General features: G+C 44.9%; 1 protein-coding gene across 4 annotated transcripts in view; it reads right to left on the bottom strand.

Annotated features, from left to right (window-relative positions):
• Positions 1-21,331, bottom strand: part of LOC146567875 (RNA binding protein fox-1 homolog 3-like) — a 597,530-nt gene that overhangs the window by 430,843 nt on the left and 145,356 nt on the right. The window lies entirely within an intron of this gene.

Raw genomic sequence — 21,331 nt, 5'->3', positions numbered from 1 at the left:
ATGGGTTAAATGCAGAGGAACTATTTCCCTACGGGGACTAACATGCACACTTTTTTTGAATCTTTGTCACTGGTACAACACAGGAGGTTTTCCAGAGCTGTGGGACTCTTCCCAGCCTCAGGCTCAGGTTGAAGAGGTGCTCCATCACCCCACACAGTTGGTCCGCGCAGGACCTGACGACCCTCGAGCTGATGCCATCTGGGCCCGCTGCCTTCTTGCCATTAATCCTCCTCAGTTCCCTCCTAACCTGGGTGGTTGAGAGAGACAGGCTGGAGCCTTGTGTTGAGTGTGTATTGGATGCTGTTGTTGGGGGTGGGGAGGAGTGAGCAGGGTGAGTAGAGGAGGTGTGAAGTGTCTGAGGTGGCAGAGGTGGAGCAGCAGCAGTGGGGGTGGGTGAGTCTGCAGCCGATGTTGCAGACTGTCTCATGGTTGAATCAAATCTGTTGAAGAAATGATTCAGTTCATTTTCCCACCTCACATCCCTCCCAGGCAGAGAGTTCGGATGTTTGTGGCCAGAGATGGTTCTGAGGCCTCTCCAGACTTCACCAACGTTGTTTTGTTGAAGCTGGTTCTCCATCTTCTGCCTGTAGCTATCCTTCCCATTCTTTATCAGTCACCTCAGCTCTCTCTGCACCCTTTTCAACTCCTCTTTGTCTTTGGATTTGAAGGCCCTCCTCTTCTGCTTGAGGACAGCTTTAATTGCTGGGGTAATCCAAGGTTTGTTGTTGGAGAAACACCGTACAGTCCTGGTAGGTACGGTGTTATCCACACAGAAATTAATGTAGTCAGTAATGCATGTAGTAAGGCTGTCGATGTCCTCTCCGTGGTCGTCACAGATCACCTCCCACACAGTCGACTCAAAACAATCCTTAAGAGCCTCCTCGCTCTCCTCCAACCATCTCTGTACTGTGTGGGTGGCTGGTAGCTCCTCCCTTAGTTACACTACAATAGGCTGCTGAATGTTCCCATGAGGCACTGAGTGTTTCTTCTTCAATCATGTGTTTATACAGCACTCTGCATTTAATTATTAGTTATTAATAATAATATTAATAATAATAATAATACATTTTATTTGAGGGCGCCTTTCAGAAACCCAAGGTCACCTTACAAAAAACACAATTAATAAAAGGAACAATAGTCATCAAAACAGAGCGTGACAACAGATAAAATCAGCATTAAAGCGAATAAGCCAGTTTAAACAGATGTGTTTTGAGCTGTGTCTTAAATATGGAAAGACAATATTTCTTAGTGCAGGAGGAAGAGAGTTCCAGAGCCGAGGAGCAGAGCGACTGAAAGCTCTGTTCCCCACAGTGATGAGGTGTGAGGACGGAACAGTAAGATGATGATCTGAGAGTGCGGGAAACAGCGGTGATATGGAGCAGGTCACACAAATATGCAGGAGCAGATTTATGGACACACTTGTATGTAAGAAGTAAGATTTTAAAATTTATCCTGGCTTCTATGGGCAACCAGTGAAGCTGCTGAAGAACTGGGGGAATATGAGCTCTTAACGGAGTGCAAGTTATGACCCGAGCTGCAGAATTTAGACGAAGTTGGAGTTTATGAAGGGACCTTTTAGGGAGACCAAATAGGAGGGAATTACAGTAATCAATACGGGATGTAATAAGACTATGGACAAGTCAAGTCAAGTCAAGTCAAGTTTATTTATAAAGCACATTTAAAAACAACCGAGGCTGACCAAAGTGCTGTACAATAAAATACAAATATAAAATACAATAAAACACAAGTACATAAAACACCTCACTGATAAAACAATAAATTAAAACAATAAGTTAAACCTTGCTAAAAGCCAATGAGAAGAGGTGAGTTTTAAGAGCAGTTTTAAAAGTTCCAAGGCTTGTGGAGAATCTGATGTGAGGAGGTAAACTGTTCCACAGTCTGGGTGCAGCCACAGCAAAAGCCCTCTCTCCCCTAGTCTTTAGTCTGTACCTGGGAACATCTAAAAGCATCAGGTCTGCTGACCTCAAAGATCTCCTGGGGCGGTAAATGCTAAGAGGCTCTGCCAGGTAAGGAGGTGCAGTACCGTTAAGAACCTTAAAAACCAACAGTAAAATTTTAAAATCAATCCTAAAAGCAACTGGGAGCCAGTGGAGAGAGCAGAGGACCGGAGTGATGTGGTCTCTCTTTTTGGAGCCGGTCAGCATGCGAGCAGCAGCGTTCTGCACCAGTTGAAGGCGATGCAGGCAGGAACGATCTAAACCAGCATAAAGGGAGTTACAGTAGTCCAGCCGTGAAGTGATAAAAGCATGGACCACCCTTTCTAGATCGTTCCTGGACAGGTAGGACTTGGATGGCAGCAGCATGGGGGGTAAGGAAGGGGCGGAGTCGGTTAATATTATGTAAGTGGAAGTATGCAAACTGGGTTATGTAATTAATGTGAGACTGGAATGAAAGAGTATTATCAAGTATGACACCCAAACTCTTAACCTGAGGGGAGGGAAGGGTGGGAGAATTTTCAATGTTAATGGAAAAGCTGTGGGATTTGGTTAAGATAGATGGTGTACCAACAAGTAAAACTTCAGTTTTATTACTGTTGAGTTTGAGGAAATTATTAATCTCTGGCTCTCTTCCAGCGTGTCTTTGTCCTGTCTTCATCTCCACTACCTGAGCCAGCCAGTCATGGGAGAGCCTGATTCTGTTGGAGGTTTCTTCCTGTTAAACGGGACTTTTTCCTTCCCACTGTCACCAAAGTGCTTGCTCACAGAGGGTTGTCTGCTTGTTGGGGTTTTCTCTGTTTTGCACATTCAGGCAACTGTTGTTGTGATTTGGCGATATATAAATAAAATCCAATTAAACTGAACTGAAAGAATATCAGTTGGTCTTGAAGTGATTGTGCCAAGCTGCTCGGCAACCTAAGAGGGTGAAGGAGTGCGCTGTCCACAGTGGGAATGGGCTGCTACAGATTTCAACTGGGGACACGAAAGGTGGCAGGAGGAACACTTGGAAAGTCTTCTCTGTGTGAATGACATGTAGAGGAAGCAAAGTCTGAGGAAAAGGTGCATAAGTCACCCAGTCACTGAGTCATTACAGTGGCAGGGTCCTGCAGCGGTGAAGAGAGACCTGAGCTCGACAACGAGGCTGTGGAATATTTGTGGTATCTACGTTCTTAAGCTCAGCTGCTTACGAGCTCTGGGATGGACCAAAAATAATAAGACTGGATACAAGCAACAGAAATAAGTTTGCCCCACAGGGTGTCTGTGTTCAGCTTTAGAGACTGGGTGGGTCAGTCATGGGATCAGAGGAGATCAAAGTGGAGCTGCTACTCCACCATGGAAGGAGCGAGTTGTGTTCCAGACCAGGATAACTCCAGGACCTGAAACACTTCACCTTCACCTGTAGGTGACGACATGTCCTACTGGGAGGAGGATCTGGGGCAGACCCAAGCTACAAGTGTTGCCTGGCCAGGAAACCTTTGTTTGCCTTCAGACAGTATGACAGGACAAGCTGGAGAGGGTGACGGAGGAGAGGGAGGTCTTTGTGTTCAGCAGCTCAGTCTGCATCAGCACAGAGCAGCAGAAATAGACTGATGATAGATTAGAACCTCTCTTAGATTGCTGTTATTCATTCTGCAATGGTGAGATACTTTTGTCTGGTATCCTGTAAGGTTAGGTTAGAACATTTATATTCTCAGTCAGTCTCTAAGGTTTAAACAAATATGCCTTATGTAAAACTTTCACTAGGTTGGCTGTAGCTCACGAGGTTCAGCAGGGCATCCTCTAATCAGAAGGTTGTTTGATCCCTGCCTGCTCCAGTCTTCATGCCAAATATCCTTGGGCAAGATGCTAAGCCTAAGTTTCTGATGCATCCATTGGAGTGTGTGTGAATGCTAGCTAGAAAGCACTTACACTTAGAGAAACATGCTTGCATGAATTTATGTGAATGGATGAATGAGGCAACTTGTGTTGTGCTTTGTGTGCTCAGGTAGAGTAGAACAGCACTATATAAGAACCAGTTCATTTAACATCTGGAAATACCTCTAAACTGGGAGGTGGCTGTGGCTCAGGTGGTACAGTTGTTGACCAGTTGGAAGGTTTGTAGTTCAATCTCTTGCTCTTCCACTTTGCATGCTAAAGGATCCTTGGCCAAGATATTGAATCCCAAGGTGTGTGTGTGTGATGACACTAGTGTGACTGGTGAGCATTCAAAATGCTAAAGTATAGATAAAAGCAGTTTGCATGAGAAACTAAGTACTGGTCAGTTTACTATTTACAGCCTTTTCTCTTTCAGCACACATGCTGTACATGCACATACAGACTCAACTCAACAAGAGATGAATCACTACAACCACCCACTGCCATGTTTATTCATGACATAAGAGATGTAGACTTGGAGTAAGAAGTCTTTAGGATTTTTGAAGCTCGCCACATGAAAGTCATTTAAATCCTTTTTCTCAGTGAATATCAGTTTAAAAAGGGTTTCTTGGTTTCCAGATTTTTGCTCTTTGACAAAACAAGACAGAACAAGAGAAAGACAGCAAAAAAAGGTAGTCCCCACACTCTGCTGTCATCTTAATCCTGATTGTGGGAGAAGGATCAGCTTCTTCTTTTTTAATAATTGGTTTTATTTTCCCGATCAGCAGATATCATGTAGCACAGGACGATCACATGCCAGAGGTATAGGAAAGATAATATTCACAACATATACTTTGACTCTGGCACACGATCAAAGGAAAACTTGTGCAAACCTCTGAGTCAAAGACTTCCTTCTTTCAGAGTTACAAGCCCTTTGTGTAAGAATTCACCTTCTAACTGCATATTAAGGATCAATGATGAATGTTAATGTTGGTCAACACAAGTGTGCGCTCTTTAGTACAAAGTAAAAGTTCTACTTTTTTCTCTATCTGCTCGTCTTGACATAAGTGACTTGCTTTGGTCACTCAAGCTTTGGCCAGGCATGTGCACATGGTCAGGATTAGCATCGTCCTGGAGAAGGAAGGTTCTTTAAATGACTTTTCAAGATGGCTGTTGGTGCCAGACGGGCTGGTCTGGCTGCTTGAATGTCCTGCTGAGTGGCACTTCAGGTCAGGAGCCTGACTGCTTGGAATTGATAAGAAGGTAATAGTAACTTAAATAACCACTAGTTACAACCAAGATATGCAGAAGGCACTACAAATCAAGACTTGAAGCAGATGGGCAACAGCAGCAGAAGACCAGGAACCTGAGGCTACAGATCGTAGGGTCTCAACGAATAAGCAACATGTATGTACTCGCCTATAAGAAGTAAATATGCCAGATATTTGTCTTTAAAGGCTCTTCTATGAAGATAAAGATGAGAACTGATCTCATTTCATGTTACCATGTTACAGCATCATGATGATTAATGAGGGTTCACACATCGCATCATGTGTACAGTAACAGTATACGCTTTAGGATATGAGCGTGATTGGATATCAGCACAGACGCTGATGGTGAATCTTATTATAACTGGTGGAAGCTCTTCAGTTCCTGGAAAAATATGGACCCACAGCATTTTACTGAACATAATGTTGACACACCCAGTAAGAAGAAAATAAGACTTGTACCCTCTGGGTGACAGCTTGTTTACACTCAGAGCCTTGCACACACACCTCAGCCCTGACGAGGTCTGGCCCACATGAAAATATGCTAATGTCGCTGCTCCCTATTTGTCTGCTTTAATTAGCTGGAGTTTGTTTCCATAGTTGGATTTGCCATGAACTGATTCCTGTTCACGACGGCTACAGATAGTTGGTGTAAGACAGAGGACATTTGATTTATGCACTGTTAACCATCAACAGTGCAGCAGCCAGAAAAACACATGAGCCACATCCAGGAATCAGCTGATTCACATTCAAGCAGCGAACACTGAAAACAGTCGGACAGCAGGACTGAAGAGATTCTTTTTGATTGTTGAACCTTCTGGACTGACTCCTGCATTTCCATCACTTATAACAGAAAGACCCCACATCGTCCTCCATCAGCTGATGGGAGGAGGTAAGAAAGAAGAGCAGACTGTGAGGAACAACACAAACTACAGGAGACAGCACGCTAGAAAGATATGCAGGAGTTACATACAAATGCATGAAGAGTGAAAAATGAGAGTGGTGTGGAAGCACTCACTGCATGATGGGAAGCCCCAGCAGCCTCACCCTGCTGCCAAATGATGAAGGGACAGCTGATCAAGCTTAAACGTGCTGCTGTTGTTTAGCGCGACATCCGCTGGTTTTCTCTTTCTGGCGCAAAGTGGGCGATAAATAAACAAGAGAGAAAAGCCGATCAGCTGATCATTGATCAGTTTCATGATTGAAGTAGAAACGGGAGAGAGGGGAGAGAATGAGAGAAGAAGAGGCAGCTGTGCAGCAAAGACACAGAATAACTCCAGCTTGGTGTCTGTTTCATTGTAGCTGAAGTCCGGGACAAACTGTTCCTTTTCACCTCAATAAGAAACGCGTAATATTTTCTCTGAATACGAGACGATTATGGGACGGTTGGCAACTCTAATATTTAACCTTATGAACAAAATAAAGTTCAACATCAGTAACATAGCACCCACCCAGCTGTATAGAAACTCCGTCATGCTAGCTAGTACGCAGTACGAAAAAGTCAGCATAACGAAAATAAACTCCAACCAAAACTTGGTTTATATCTGATCCAGATAGACTGCAGGTTATAACTTCTTACCTGAAGTTCAGTTCACCTGACACTCGGACCGGCGGCCGCTTCGTGTCTCTCCTCTTGCCTCCCCTTTCCTTCATCCACCTGCTGGCTTCCACCACTTGCTAATGTTATTGAATCTGTGGAAGCTCCGCGATAGCCACCACACGAAGTAACGAATAACGAGCCTATCTAAATCCCAGTAACGAGTAACGCGTTCCTGGTTTTGACATAATAACTAGTTACCGAGCTCGTTACCACAATAATAACGTAGTTACTGTAACGCGTTACTTAATAACGCGTTAGTCCCAACACTGATGAAATGCCACCCAGACAGGATTCACCTGTTTTAATCAATATAACTTTTGAGGCAGTTTGCTTTGACTCCAACCTGGCAACCCAACTCAAGCCACCTGTTGACCTTTATTTTGTTTAGATATCTCTATTCTGCTGCAGTCCTGGGTTTACTAATAGCTGCATTTCCCAATTAAAGCCACAGCTGACAGTTCAGGCTTTACTTTGGAAGATCATAAGTTTATTTGCTCTGTAGCTTTTAATCATAATGTTCCTAGATACCAATTTAACGTCACACTCTATATTTAAGCTACTAAGGAAAGTACACAGAAACCTGCTCATCCCAGGAACCAGGCTGTGATGAGGTCCACTATGGGCAACTGTTGCGGAGAAATGGCAAAATTGAGAAAGAAAGATAACGAAAGATAAGAGAGACAACAAAATTAGAAAGACAACGCAGGAAATCCCACACCTTGCTTTCAAAAACACTCAGTCTGAACCTACACCACTCAGAGAAGAACACACACCTGAGGACTCCAAAACACAAACTTACAGTGGGGCAAAAAGGTATTTAGTCAGCCACCGATTGTGCAAGTTCCCCCACCTAAAATGATGACAGAGGTCAGTAATTTGCACCAGAGGTACACTTCAACTGTGAGAGACAGAATGTGAAAAAAAAAAATCCATGAATCCACATGGTAGGATTTGTAAAGAATTTATTGGTAAATCAGGGTGGAAAATAAGTATTTGGTCAATAACAAAAATACAACTCAATACTTTGTAACATAACCTTTGTTGGCAATAACAGAGGTCAAACGTTTACTATAGGTCTTTACCAGGTTTGCACACACAGTAGCTGGTATTTTGGCCCATTCCTCCATGCAGATCTTCTCGAGAGCAGTGATGTTTTGGGGCTGTCGCCGAGCAACACGGACTTTCAACTCCCGCCACAGATTTTCTATGGGGTTGAGGTCTGGAGACTGGCTAGGCCACTCCAGGACTTTCAAATGCTTCTTACGGAGCCACTCCTTTGTTGCCCGGGCGGTGTGTTTTGGATCATTGTCATGTTGGAAGACCCAGCCTCGTTTCATCTTAAAAGTTCTCACTGATGGAAGGAGGTTTTGGCTCAAAATGTAAACTGCAACTCAGTATTCTTCTTCCTCCAAACACGACGAGTTGAGTTTATACCAAAAAGTTCTACTTTGGTTTCATCTGACCACATGACATTCTCCCAATCCTCTGCTGTATCATCCATGTGCTCTCTGGCAAACTTCAGACGGGCCTGGACATGCACTGGCTTCAGCAGCGAACACGTCTGGCACTGCGGGATTTGATTCCCTGCCGTTGTAGTGTGTTACTGATGGTGACCTTTGTTACTTTGGTCCCAGCTCTCTGCAGGTCATTCACCAGGTCCCCCCGTGTGGTTCTGGGATCTTTGCTCACCGTTCTCATGATCATTTTGACCCCACGGGATGAGATCTTGCGTGGAGCCCCAGATCGAGGGAGATTATCAGTGGTCTTGTATGTCTTCCATTTTCTGATGATTGCTCCCACAGTTGATTTTTTCACACCAAGCTGCTTGCCTATTGTAGATTCACTCTTCCCAGTCTGGTGCAGGTCTACAATACTTTTCCTGGTGTCCTTCGAAAGCTCTTTGGTCTTGGCCATGGCGGAGTTTGGAGTCTGACTGTTTGAGGCTGTGGACAGGTGTCTTTTATACAGATGATGAGTTCAAACAGGTGCCATTCATACAGGTAACGAGTGGGGGACAGAAAAGCTTCTTACAGAAGACGTTACAGGTCTGTGAGAGCCAGAGATTTTCCTTGTTTGAGGTGACCAAATACTTATTTTCCACCCTGATTTACCAATAAATTCTTTACAAATCCTACCATGTGGATTCATGGATTTTTTTTTTCACATTCTGTCTCTCACAGTTGAAGTGTACCTCTGGTGCAAATTACTGACCTCTGTCATCATTTTAAGTGGGGGAACTTGCACAATCGGTGGCTGACTAAATACTTTTTTGCCCCACTGTAACAATGTGGTGTATGCTGTACAGTGCAGTGAGGAATGCCCAGACCTCTACATCGGAGAAACCAAACAGCCACTTCACAAGCGCATGGAACAACACAGAAGAGCCACCTCCACAGGACAAGACTCAGCAGTCCATCTGCATCTTAAGGATAAAGGTCACTCTTTCGAGGATGCCAATGTTCACATTTTGGACAGAGAGGACAGATGGTTTGAAAGAGGAGTGAAAGAAGCATCTATGTCCACTGTGAGCGACCATCTTTGAACAGAGGCGGTGGTTTACGACACCAACTCTCTGCCATCTATAATCCAGTTTTGAGATCCCTCCACAGACGCCTTAACGCCCACTCACATCCTGGGCCATCTGATCTCAGGAATTCGCATGATAGGGTGGGGCCAGGTTTCACAATGAGCTCACCTGAAACCCTGGCTGATTGGGACCCACACCCAGTTTCACACCTTGGCTCATGTGATTAGGTAGAGGATCATCAGGGGGTCCTTTGTCCCTCTTTGGGGGGGAAACTCCCACTGGGTTTAAATCTGGGACTCTCCACCATTTGACCTTAGAACTGAAGAAGCTTCTCGGATGAGAGGTGAAACGTCTTCAAGCACCTTAGACTATGTTTAACTGTGTTATAGAGTCTGACAGCTGCCGGTAGCGCTCCTTCCTACACTGTAGGTGTAAAAGTCTACTGCTGAACGAGCTGCTCAGTGCTCGTACAGTCTCACGCAGGGAGGTGGGAGGTGTTGTCCATGATGGCTGTTAGCTTAGACAACATCCTCTCCTCCCCAACCCAGTGTTGCCAACTCCTCAGTAAGGAAAATCGCTATTGGTTGTCCTAAAAGTCGCTAGAAGTCGCTAAATGACGTCATCACCTAATTTGCATAATTGGTCATGTAATCTAATTGTAACCTATGTTGTTGGAGAGAGAAATAACATCGTGGAAGAGACATAAAGTGAGTAAAAAACGTCCTAAATGCATTTAGAGTTCATTTAGAACTACAAATTAAATTTCTTTTAGCAATCATTGTTTTTTAATGTCACAATTCCAACCCTGGTCCTTTACCCGGGCTTGGACCGGCAAGTGACCCGAAATAGGCACTCTGGTGGAGTTACTTTGTGTGTGTGTGTTTATAAGTAGTTTTAAACCTTGTGATCCACAAAACAGCATAAGAGTAAAAGAGTACAGGGAATGCAGAATTATTAGGCAAATGAGTATTTTGTCCACATCATCATCTTCATGCATGTTGTCTTACTCCAAGCTGTATAGGCTCGAAAGCCTACTACCAATTAAGCATATTAGGTGATGTGCATCTCTGTAATGAGAAGGGGTGTGGTCTAATGACATCAACACCCTATATCAGGTGTGCATAATTATTAGGCAACGTCCTTTCCTTTGGCAAAATGGGTCAAAAGAAGGACTTGACAGGCTCAGAAAAGTCAAAAATAGTGAGATATCTTGCAGAGGGATGCAGCAGTCTCAAAATTGCAAAGCTTCTGAAGCGTGATCATCGAACAATCAAGCGTTTCATTCAAAATAGTCAACAGGGTCGCAAGAAGCGTGTGGAAAAACCAAGGCGCCAAATAACTGCCCATGACCTGAGAAAAGTCAAGCGTGCAGCTGCCAAGATGCCACTTGCCACCAGTTTGGCCATATTTCAGAGCTGCAACATCACTGGAGTGCCCAAAAGCACAAGGTGTGCAATACTCAGAGACATGGCCAAGGTAAGAAAGGCTGAAAGACGACCACCACTGAACAAGACACACAAGCTGAAACGTCAAGACTGGGCCAAGAAATATCTCAAGACTGGTTTTTCTAAGGTTTTATGGACTGATGAAATGAGAGTGAGTCTTGATGGGCCAGATGGATGGGCCCGTGGCTGGATTGGTAAAGGGCAGAGAGCTCCAGTCCCACTCAGACGCCAGCAAGGTGGAGGTGGAGTACTGGTTTGGGCTGGTATCATCAAAGATGAGCTTGTGGGGCCTTTTCGGGTTGAGGATGGAGTCAAGCTCAACTCCCAGTCCAACCCGTTCTCACTCCCAAAGCGTAACATTTTACGCTAGGTGACAAATCGTCACCATATTACGTTTTCGGCTACCCACCACGTTCCTAAATGACGACCTCGGAAAAAGAGGAAATATGAGAACCGTCTGGACTGAACCTACACATGTTCGCTCTTTTTCTTCAAATCGCTTAGAAACACGCTATTTAACATCATTAAAGTCCTGGTTAAGGTCAGGAATAAGGTTATGGTCAGGGCTAGGGATAAGGTTAGGTTTAGGGCTGGAATACTACCGCGGGAGCGTCATTGCACTGGATTCCAGCCTTAACCCGCCGCGTACCATAAGAACGCCGAAGGTCTCCTTTCGCGTTCCTCAGGAACGCCGCGGGACGTGACAAAACGTCGACATGTTACGCCTCGGGAGTGAGAACCCTCTGCCCAGTCCTACTGCCAGTTTCTGGAAGACACCTTCTTCAAGCAGTGGTACAGGAAGAAGTCTGCATCATTCAAGAAAAACATGATTTTCATGCAGGACAATGCTCTATCACACGCGTCCAAGTACTCCACAGCGTGGCTGCAAGAAAGGGTATAAAAGAAGAAAAACTAATGACATGGCCTCCTTGTTCACCTGATCTGAACCCCATTGAGAACCTGTGGTCCATCATCAAATGTGAGATTTACAAGGAGGGAAAACAGTACACCTCTCTGAACAGTGTCTGGGAGGCTGTGGTTGCTGCTGCACGCAATGTTGATGGTGAACAGATCAAAACACTGACAGAATCCATGGATGGCAGGCTTTTGAGTGTCCTTGCAAAGAAAGGTGGCTATATTGGTCGCTGATTTGTTTTTGTTTTGTTTTTGAATGTCAGAAATGTATATTTGTGAATGTGGAGATGTTATATTGGTGTCACTGGTAAAAATAAATAATTGAAATGGGTATATATTTGTTTTTTGTTAAGTTGCCTAATAATTATGCACAGTAATAGTCACCTGCACACACAGATATCCCCCTAAAATAGCTAAAACTAAAAACAAACTAAAAACTACTTCCAAAAACATTCAGCTTTGATATTAATGAGTTTTTTGGGTTCATTGAGAACATGGTTGTTGTTCAATAATAAAATTATTCCTCAAAAATACAACTTGCCTAATAATTCTGCACTCCCTGTAGTCGTGTGTCTTTGGCACTTCAGCAATAAAGCTGTGTTTTTGAGTCGAGCTCTGCCTGACGAGTCTGCATGTTGGGTCTCCTTCACCCTTTGCCTCATGACAGGTTTTTATGTGGTCCAGTGATACTTTGGCCAACGGTCAGGTCAGTGATCACAGTTTCATCTTTGTTATGTAAATACTCATTTCTCTCTGTTGTCTTACAGTATGAATATTGTGGTAATGGTAACCTGAAAGAAACCAGTAAGTCTTCCTTTGCCACAAGGAGTCGCCATGGCCAGAAAGCTTCACATCTTTGACTGGACAGCGTTTTACACCACATGCTCCTGGTGACACAGCACCAATCAGGATTTCATAATGACTGAGTGAAAATAGGCTTTAAGCTTTTTAAAGGGTCTCAACATCTCTGTACATGTTTTAATGCTAAATGACATTTAATATGTGTCGTGTTGATGGGTTTGAGGGAAGGTAATGTGCACGCATAACTTGCTTCTCCGGTGAGGGTTAAGTGTATCCTGTGGCATAAAAGTGGGCACCACTGGCTTATCCTCATCAACATGAAGAAATGCAGCTTCTGATAGGTGGGAGAATAAAGTACAACGGAGCTTGATTTAAGTAAGAAATAAAGAATGAGAAGCAAAGCAAGCAAACACATGTGTGAAATCAGCTAAAGGCATTAAACTCAGTGAATTCTAATTACATTGCATCCTGTTGTTGAATGAATCACATATTCTACAATAACAAATAGAAAATGATTTTAATGTAACCAGTAGCCTGATACAGGTTTGATGTTACTTGGTGATTTGAAAGTGTCAAAATAGGAAAGAAAAAGGTTCGGCTCTTCTGCCCTCTGCTCTTCTTCCCTTTTCGATCTTGAGCGATCGTGGCTCAAGAGTTGGGAGTTCGCCTTGTAATCGGAAGGTTGCCGGTTCGAGCCCCTGCTTGGACAGTCTCGGTCATTGTGTCCTTGGGCAAGACACTTCACCCGTTGCCTACTGGTGGTGGTCAGAGGGCCCGGTGGCGCCAGTGTCCGGCAGCCTCGCCTCTGTCAGTGCGCCCCAGGGTGGCTGTGGCTACAATGTAGCTGCCATCACCAGTGTGTGAATGTGTGCGTGAATGGGTGGATGACTGGATATGTAAAGCTCTTTGGGGTCCTTAGGGACGAGTAAAGCGCTATATAAATACAGGCCATTTACCATTTTTCTGGGAGGCAGAGCGTACAGCCCGGGGAGGTGTGAGAAGCCAGATCGGGCACCCTCCTTCCGGCTCTCCTCTCTGCTCTCTCCTGTCTTATCTCATTTACTTGTCTTACTTCTTACGTCTAGTGATAATGGCCTAAACACCCGATGAATCCAACATCCACTACTGACGATGTGTCCCAAATTTTAATATGATAATTTAGATCAGATCTCTAATCCCTAAACCTAATCAAGAAAAAATGGCAGATTAGCCTGGGTAAAAGAACGAAGGTTGAGGCACAAAACGATGTGTGCTGCTGGAAAAGTTTCTGGGCTGCTTTTCCTCATAACAGCCATCCCTCAAGAGTTTTTCATTTAAAGCGATGCATTGTCAGGGATCCTAACAGCTAGTCCTTTACTGAATCAGAACTCTGGAGTGATCCAGTGACCGCTGCGACAGGGCAGCTGACAATCAGGGAAAGACCAGATGACAGCCTGGAAAGACTGCTGACAGGAGGGAATAGACCCTAATGGGGCTGGTGTGGGTTAGTGCCTCATACCAGCAGGACCCAGCACTTTTTAGTGTACTTGGGTACACCCATTATTACTACACAGGGCTGGACTGGGACAAAAAATCGGCCCGGGCATTTTGACTAGAGACCGGCCCCCCAGGTATTATAGGAAAAACCATAAAGCCTTTGAATGAAAACAAACACTGTTGTGACAGTGATGTACAGTCTTGTTGGTATATATGTATGATTTCTATATGTTGTACATCAGATAAAAACTTTGGTTGTAAGATTCAGATAATTATTTAATAACAGCGAGACATTTTAAATGAGAATAACAAAGAAAAGTATTTCTTTGTGCCCCCCCTCTCCCTGTTAATGCCCTACCTGCCCCCCTGGCAAAACTTTGCTAGACCCGCCCCTGCACAGTTACCAGCTGTCAGCTACGTAAAAAAAGGATCCTGGTGTTATTTGTCTCTCAGAAACAGTTCATAACTTTAACTCATTCATGTCACCTAAAAGGTAAACCTGTTTCTCCATCACAGCTCTGATGGTACAAGATGGCGCTGGAGTGACGGCAGCCTTTCCAAGTAGCTCTGCAACACCGCACCTTTTTTATTAACTTTAACTTTTTAGACTAGGCTTTTCAAACTTTTTTTCACCTTCCTCTACTTATACCTCTTAGATATAGCGATACAAGATGGATAATGCACTTTTTAAAACTTCTGGAACCAGCTCCTTCATCTATTCGAGAGCGGAGCTGCTGGCACTAAGAACAAAGGGACAGACCGGCATGCGACACAACATCCCGGCCGAGCTAAAGAGGAGCTACAGAGGCTGCAAAGCTGGAGCGAGGAGAGCGGATCACCGGAGGCGATTCAAACCATCAATCCCGACAGTGATCATGGGCAACGTGAACTCGTTACAGAATAAGATTGACGAACTGTGCGCTCTGAACAACCACAGACTATACCGTGAGTGCAGCTTGTTTATCTTCACGGAGACGTGGCTAACCGAGCTAACGCCGCAGGCTAACGTAGACCTATGTGGTTTCACATCCGTGAGAGCCGATAGGGACACGCAGGCCAGCGGAAAAAGCAGAGGTGGGGGACTCATTGTCTACGTTAACAACAGATACTGTAACCCTGGACACGTCTCCGTTAAAGTTTCGGTATGCCGTCCGGACCTGGAGCTGCTAGCTGTTAGCTTGCGGCCATATTATCTACCTCGGGAGTTCAGTCATGTGATCTGTGTGTGTGTTTACATCCCTCCGAGGGCCGACGCAACAGCTGCCTGTGAGAAAATACACACAGTCACAGCAAGACTTCAGACACAAAACCCCGAGGCTTTCATTATTATATCTGAAGACTTTAACCATGCCACACTGGACTCTACTCTGGCTGCTTTTCACCAGTTTGTGAATTGTCCCACAAGGAGCAACAGGACAATTGACCTACTGTATGCTAATGTGAGAGATGCATACAGAGCCACCCCCCTCCCCCCACTAGGGAAGTCAGACCACAACCTGGTTTACCTACAGCCACAATACACACCCCTCGTCCAAAGGCAGCCGGTCACAACGCGCTCCATCCGGAGATGGACCCCAGAAAAGGAGGATGCTCTGAGGGACTGTTATGACACCACAGACTGGGATGTGCTCCTGAGCCCACATGGTGAGGACATAGAGGGGGCGACACACTGTCTTACAGACTACCTCAACTTTTGTGTGGACACGGTCGCCCCTGCTAAGACGGTACGGTGTTATCCTAATAACAAACCGTGGGTAACACAGGAAGTCAAAGCTGTCCTCAACATGAAGAAGAAGGCTTTCAGGAGCAAAGTGAAGGAGGAGATGAAGGCAGCACAGCGGGAGGTGAAACGCTGCCTGAGGGAAGCAAAGGACACCTACAGGAGGAAGGTGGAGCAGAAGTTGGAGAGGAACAATATGAGGGAGGTCTGGAATGGTGTGAAAACCATCACAGGCCACAACACCAAGAAAAGCACAGTGGGGGGGACTGTGGAGAAGACAAACGAACTCAACTTCTTCAACAGGTTTGACCAGCCCACAAGCCCCCCACCCTCACCCTCACCTTCACTACAGAGTCCTCTCCCCACTCTCCTGCCTCCCTCGCTTCCCCCCCCTTCCTGACACCATGACACCCCCCTCCTCCAATCCCTCTCTCAGCAGCAAGACATCTCCCCCCCTCCCCTCCTCCCAAACATCTCCCAGTGTCACAGTGGATCAGGTCAGGAGGCAACTGAGGAAGCTTCGCCCCAGAAAGGCAGCAGGCCCAGACAAGGTGTGTCCTAGGATGCTAAAGGCGTGTGCTGCTGAACTTGGGGAGCCGCTACAACAAGTCTTCAACCTCAGTCTGCGACTGGGGAGAGTGCCCGCCCTATGGAAGACATCCTGCATCGTCCCAGTCCCCAAAAGGAACCGGCCCAATGAGCTGAATGACTTCCGACCGGTGGCACTGACGTCACATCTTATGAAGACTCTAGAGCGGCTCTTCCTCAACATCCTCCGACCACAGGTACAACATGCCCAGGACCCACTACAGTTTGCATACAAGGCGGGTGTCGGAGTGGAGGATGCCATCCTGTACCTCCTACACAGAGCCCACTCACACCTGGATGGGGGAAAAGGCACGGTCAGGATCCTGTTTCTTGACTTTTCCAGTGCCTTTAATACCATCCGGCCCTGTATGCTTCAGGAAAAACTGAACAGGATGGAGGTGGACCCCTGCCTGGTCGCTTGGATCTCCGACTACCTCACCGACAGACCACAGTACGTCAGGCTGAAGGACATCACGTCTGACACTGTGGTCAGCAGCACAGGAGCACCACAGGGAACTGTGCTGTCCCCTCTTCTCTTCACCCTGTACACCTCTGACTTCTGCTGCAACTCTGAATTATGCCACATTCAGAAGTTTGCAGATGACACAGCCATCATGGGGTGTATCTGGGATGATCAGGAAGAGGAGTACAGAAGTCTGGTGAGGAACTTTGTCGCATGGAGTCACACAAACCACCTGCAACTCAACACCTCAAAGACTAAGGAACTGGTTGTGGACTTCGGGAGGTCCAGAGAAGGTCCACTGCCGGTTCAGATAGAGGGGGAGGAGGTGGAGGTGGTCAACAAGTACAAGTACCTCGGGCTGTGGGTGGACAATAAACTGGACTGGTCATGCAACACAGAGCACCTGTATAAAAAAGCCCAAAGCCGACTGTACTTCCTCAGGAGGCTGAGGTCTTTTAACATCTGCAGGAAGCTCCTGAGGATGTTTTACCAGTCGGTGGTTGCTGGAGTACTTTTCTATGCTGTGGTGTGCTGGGGGAGCAGCACAGCAAAGAAGGACTCATCCAGGCTGGAGAAACTGATCAGGAGGGCTAGCTCTGTGGTCGGCATGAAGCTGGACACTCTGGTGACAGTGGCAGAGAAAAGGACATTAAAGAAACTGATGGACATTATGGACAATGCTGGGCATCCTCTGCACACGGCCATAAACAACCAGAAGAGTCTGTTCAGTGACAGGTTGCTTCTCCCCAAGACAAGAACTAACAGACTTAAAAACTCCTTTGTCCCACACGCCATCAAACTGTTTAACTCCTCTCTGGAGGGGAGAGGGAGGGGAAACAGGAGGACAAAGGAGGGGGGAACAACTAAGCTGTAGTGCCTCTGCACCTCACTGTACAATACCTTGTGCAATACTTTTTGTAAATAGTCAACAGTGCAATAGACTCAATACTTGAAATGTGCAATTCACTTGTATTTTTATTTTTATTCCTATTTATTCTATTTATCCCCTTTGTATATTTTATTTATATTTGTCTCTGTATTTATATATGTGTGTGTGTGTGTGTGTGTGTGTGTGTGTGTGTGTGTGTGTGTGTGTGTGTGTGTGTGTGTGTGTGTGTGTGTATATATATAACAATTCTGTAACTGTAACTTTGGTCGTTGCTGTGCTTTTTTTGGAAATCGAATTTCCCAGAGGAACCCACCCGAGGGATTAATAAAGTTCTATCTTATCTTATCTTATCTTATCTTATCTGATGATTCAGTAAGGACATCTCCTGGTTTCATCTTCATGTTTTCCTCTCATCACATATCCAAACCGACATCATGACCAGCAGCTTTACAGCTGTGGCTCCAGCAAACATCAGCTGAGACTAGAAATTAATATTAAATAAATTCTAACAACAGCTGATCAAGCTTAAACGTGCTGCTGTTGTTTAGCGCGACATCCGCTGGTTTCCTCTTTCTGGCGCAAAGTGGGCGATAAACAAACAAGAGAGACGATCAGCTGATCATTGATCAGTTTCATGATTGAAGGAGAAACAGGAGAGAATGAGAGGAGAAGAGGCAGCTGTGCAGCAAAGACAGAAAAACTACAGGTTTGTGTCTTTTTCATTGTAGCTGAAGTCCGGGACAAACTGTTCCTTTTCACCTCAATAAGAAACGCGTAATATTTTCTCTGAATACCAGATGATTCCGCTTTTTAGGGGGCGGTTGGCAACTCTACTAACTAACCTTATGAACAAAATATCAGTAACATCATAGCACCCACCCAGCTGTATAGAAACTCCGTCATGCTAGCTAGTACGCAGTACGAAAAAGTCAGAATAACGAAAATAAACTCCACCTAAACTTGGTTTATATCTGATCCAGATAGACTTCAGGTCAGAACTTCTTACCTGAAGTTCAGTTCACCTGACACTCGGACCAGCGGCCGCTTCAGGTCTCTGCTCCTCCTGCCTCCCCTTTCCTCCTCCTCCACCTGCTGGCCTCCACCACTTGATAATGTTACTGAATCTGTGGAAGCTCCGTGATAGCCACCACACGAAGTAACGAATAACGAGCCTATTTAAATCCCAGTAACGAGTAACGCGTTCCTGGTTTTGGCATAATAACTAGTTACCGAGCTCGTTACCACAATAATAACGTAGTTACTGTAACGCGTTACTTAATTAGTCCCTACACTGCTGATGACACAGATGAAAACACTACACAGGAAACAATTTAGTCAGCTGAAACATCCATGTTTGAGCTGGTTTCTGTTTCTGAACAAGAAACTGAAGCAAAGGAGATTCTGGCTTCATTTCATGGTTTGATCAAAGAGCTGAAACTGTATCACTGTGTCGTGCTTTTGTATTTCTGGGGCAGTTTGAGTTCTTGTTGGCAGAGTCGTAACCACGTTTGAGAGGGAGAGTTTCAGGGATCAGTCTGAGTTATTATTTTACTGGTTCTGCATCACTTTATATTCAGTACTGGTGTGTGATTTGTTGCAGTGATCTGATGGGTAAAATCTGAAAAACAGGAAACTCATCCAGTGAAATTACGTGGTTGGTGAGCCTGAGAAATATTTTGATGGCACAAAATATTCACACAGATTACTAAGGTCTGATGTGTAAAGGCCTTTAGAGTAAGAGTGGGCTTTCCAGTGTAGTTAGGGTTCCAGTTAAACAAGCAGGAGTTATGGTCAGGATTCATTTTATTGCAATGTAATGTAATGTAATGATGTGTGAGGACAGCTACAGCTCTCTCGGTTCCTATGTAGTTAACAAGACTAGGAGCTGCTGCATGCTCAGTTTTACAGGGTTACATCAGGCCTCTGTCTCTCTTACACAGTGCACACAGTGCACACACATGCTTGCACATGGCACTGATCTTATCTGAGCATGTTGTCACTTTTTGTCTCAACATGTTTCTCATTGATCGTCTCTCAGGTTATCAGTCTGTCTGTTTTCCATCTTCCAAAACTGCAACAATTGCAAAATATGTTTTTGAGCTGATATTTACCAAAACATATTCATCACAAGTAGAAATAATCCCCCTGCATCATTCTTCATGTCCAGCTGAATGACTCTTCAGAATGGGTACTAGTGTTTACCTGAGTGCAAACACACACAAACACGTGTGCCTTCCATTAGTGTGATGTACAGGTGGAAGGAAGCCTTTCACTCTGTCATTTGGAGGAGAAAGTGTGCGTCTGTCTGTAAATAGGAACATGGATGGTGTGGTTGGCCAGGAGCACAGCACACCCTTCCCCAAACACACAAACACTGAGAAACAACGACGTTACCCACACATCAAAACCCCACAGAGGGTCTCCTGTGGACCGATCTGTTCAGTGCTGTGTCCGCTGTCTAAAACTGAACTAAAAATAGATGCAAAAAGTTTTAGACTAATTTCACAACTGGTATTCATATCCTGGAGCATGTTTCTAATTCTGCTGACAGCAGGAGGCGCCACATTCACCCATCCACACTGACAGCCTCTGTGTCAGCACTTCAAACAGCTCTCATTCACACAACAAGACTACTTGAAAGTCACACAGTGATACCACTATTATTGTTATTATTATTGTAGCACGTGGTCAGTTAGCTTTGCATTAAAAGGGTCTAGTTGAGTTTTAGTTTAGCCAGTAGTATCATCCATCCACCCTTTTTTGTATGTCATGTTTCCTGTCCAGCATGTTGTGTGTTCCATGTTTCCTGTTTTACTTTGAAAGGTCTGGTGTTTCCATGCTCAGTGTGTTTAGTTTTTCTTTTCCTTGTGGCATCGTGGTCTTTTGTGTCAGCTGTGTCTCTCCAGGTGTTTCCACTTCCCTCTTTTCCCTTCTGTGTATTTCAGTCCTCTGTGTCGGGTCGTCTGTTTCCCTCGTTCCACGTCAGGTCTCAGAGTTCTGCTCCTGTTCAGGTCCACGTGCCTCTCGCCATAGTTTTGATTGTTAGTTTGGGTCTTAGTTCAGTTTTCACCTTTATTTCTTGTTGCAACAAATTAATGTGTTCTCATAAACTTAGAATTAAAAATACATCGGAGCCAGCGCTGATTTGTGGATGACCCTTCACCAAAGAAGGGAAAACATGATGGAAAGTTAAAATGTCACCAACATCTGGATGATATGACATGCCCCTCCTCCTTAAAGAGTCGTCATTATCAACAGGTCATGTGAGGACAAATGGGAGGTAATCAGATTCGAGGCATATTCTTTATATGAGTGTCCATTCTTACCGTGCGTGTGTGTGTGTGTGTGTGTGAGAAAGTGCAGCTAACGTAAAAAAGCAAAAGAATAGCCACTGAAGTGACACCACCTGTTTGTTTCTGTACACACACACACACACACACACACACACACACACACACACACACACACACAGAGTTTCACAGACCTCAAATTAATCGAGTTTGGCTCATTTTAGTTGTTGTGACCTGAGGCTATATTCAATACAACCATACAGGTTTTCATTCTCACTAATGAATGAAATGCTATTCGTTCCAAGGTGAGTCAAATGATAAAAAAATAAATAAAAAAACCTGCTGGCTGCTGAGAAATAAATTATTCAGAGAGCTGTTAAATTGTCAATGCCAGCAGTGCTCTGGCAGAAGTCCTTTTGGTGCTTCTGCAGCTCTACAAAAACACCTCACAGAGAAAGTGCCTTAGTTTATCTCAATGCTGTTGGCTCAGCCACAGTGAAAGTTTATAATGAAAAGGAGATTCAAAGTAAACACTTA

The sequence above is a fragment of the Mchenga conophoros genome, linkage group LG8 (genome assembly GCF_057382185.1).
Source record: "Mchenga conophoros isolate Kocher_MC1m ecotype Shallow Benthic linkage group LG8, M_conophoros_male_GT1.1, whole genome shotgun sequence".
Classification (NCBI taxonomy): Eukaryota; Metazoa; Chordata; class Actinopteri; order Cichliformes; family Cichlidae; genus Mchenga; species Mchenga conophoros.
The sequence above is the reverse complement of the archived record's forward strand: the minus strand, read 5'-3'. Positions and strand labels throughout refer to the sequence as shown.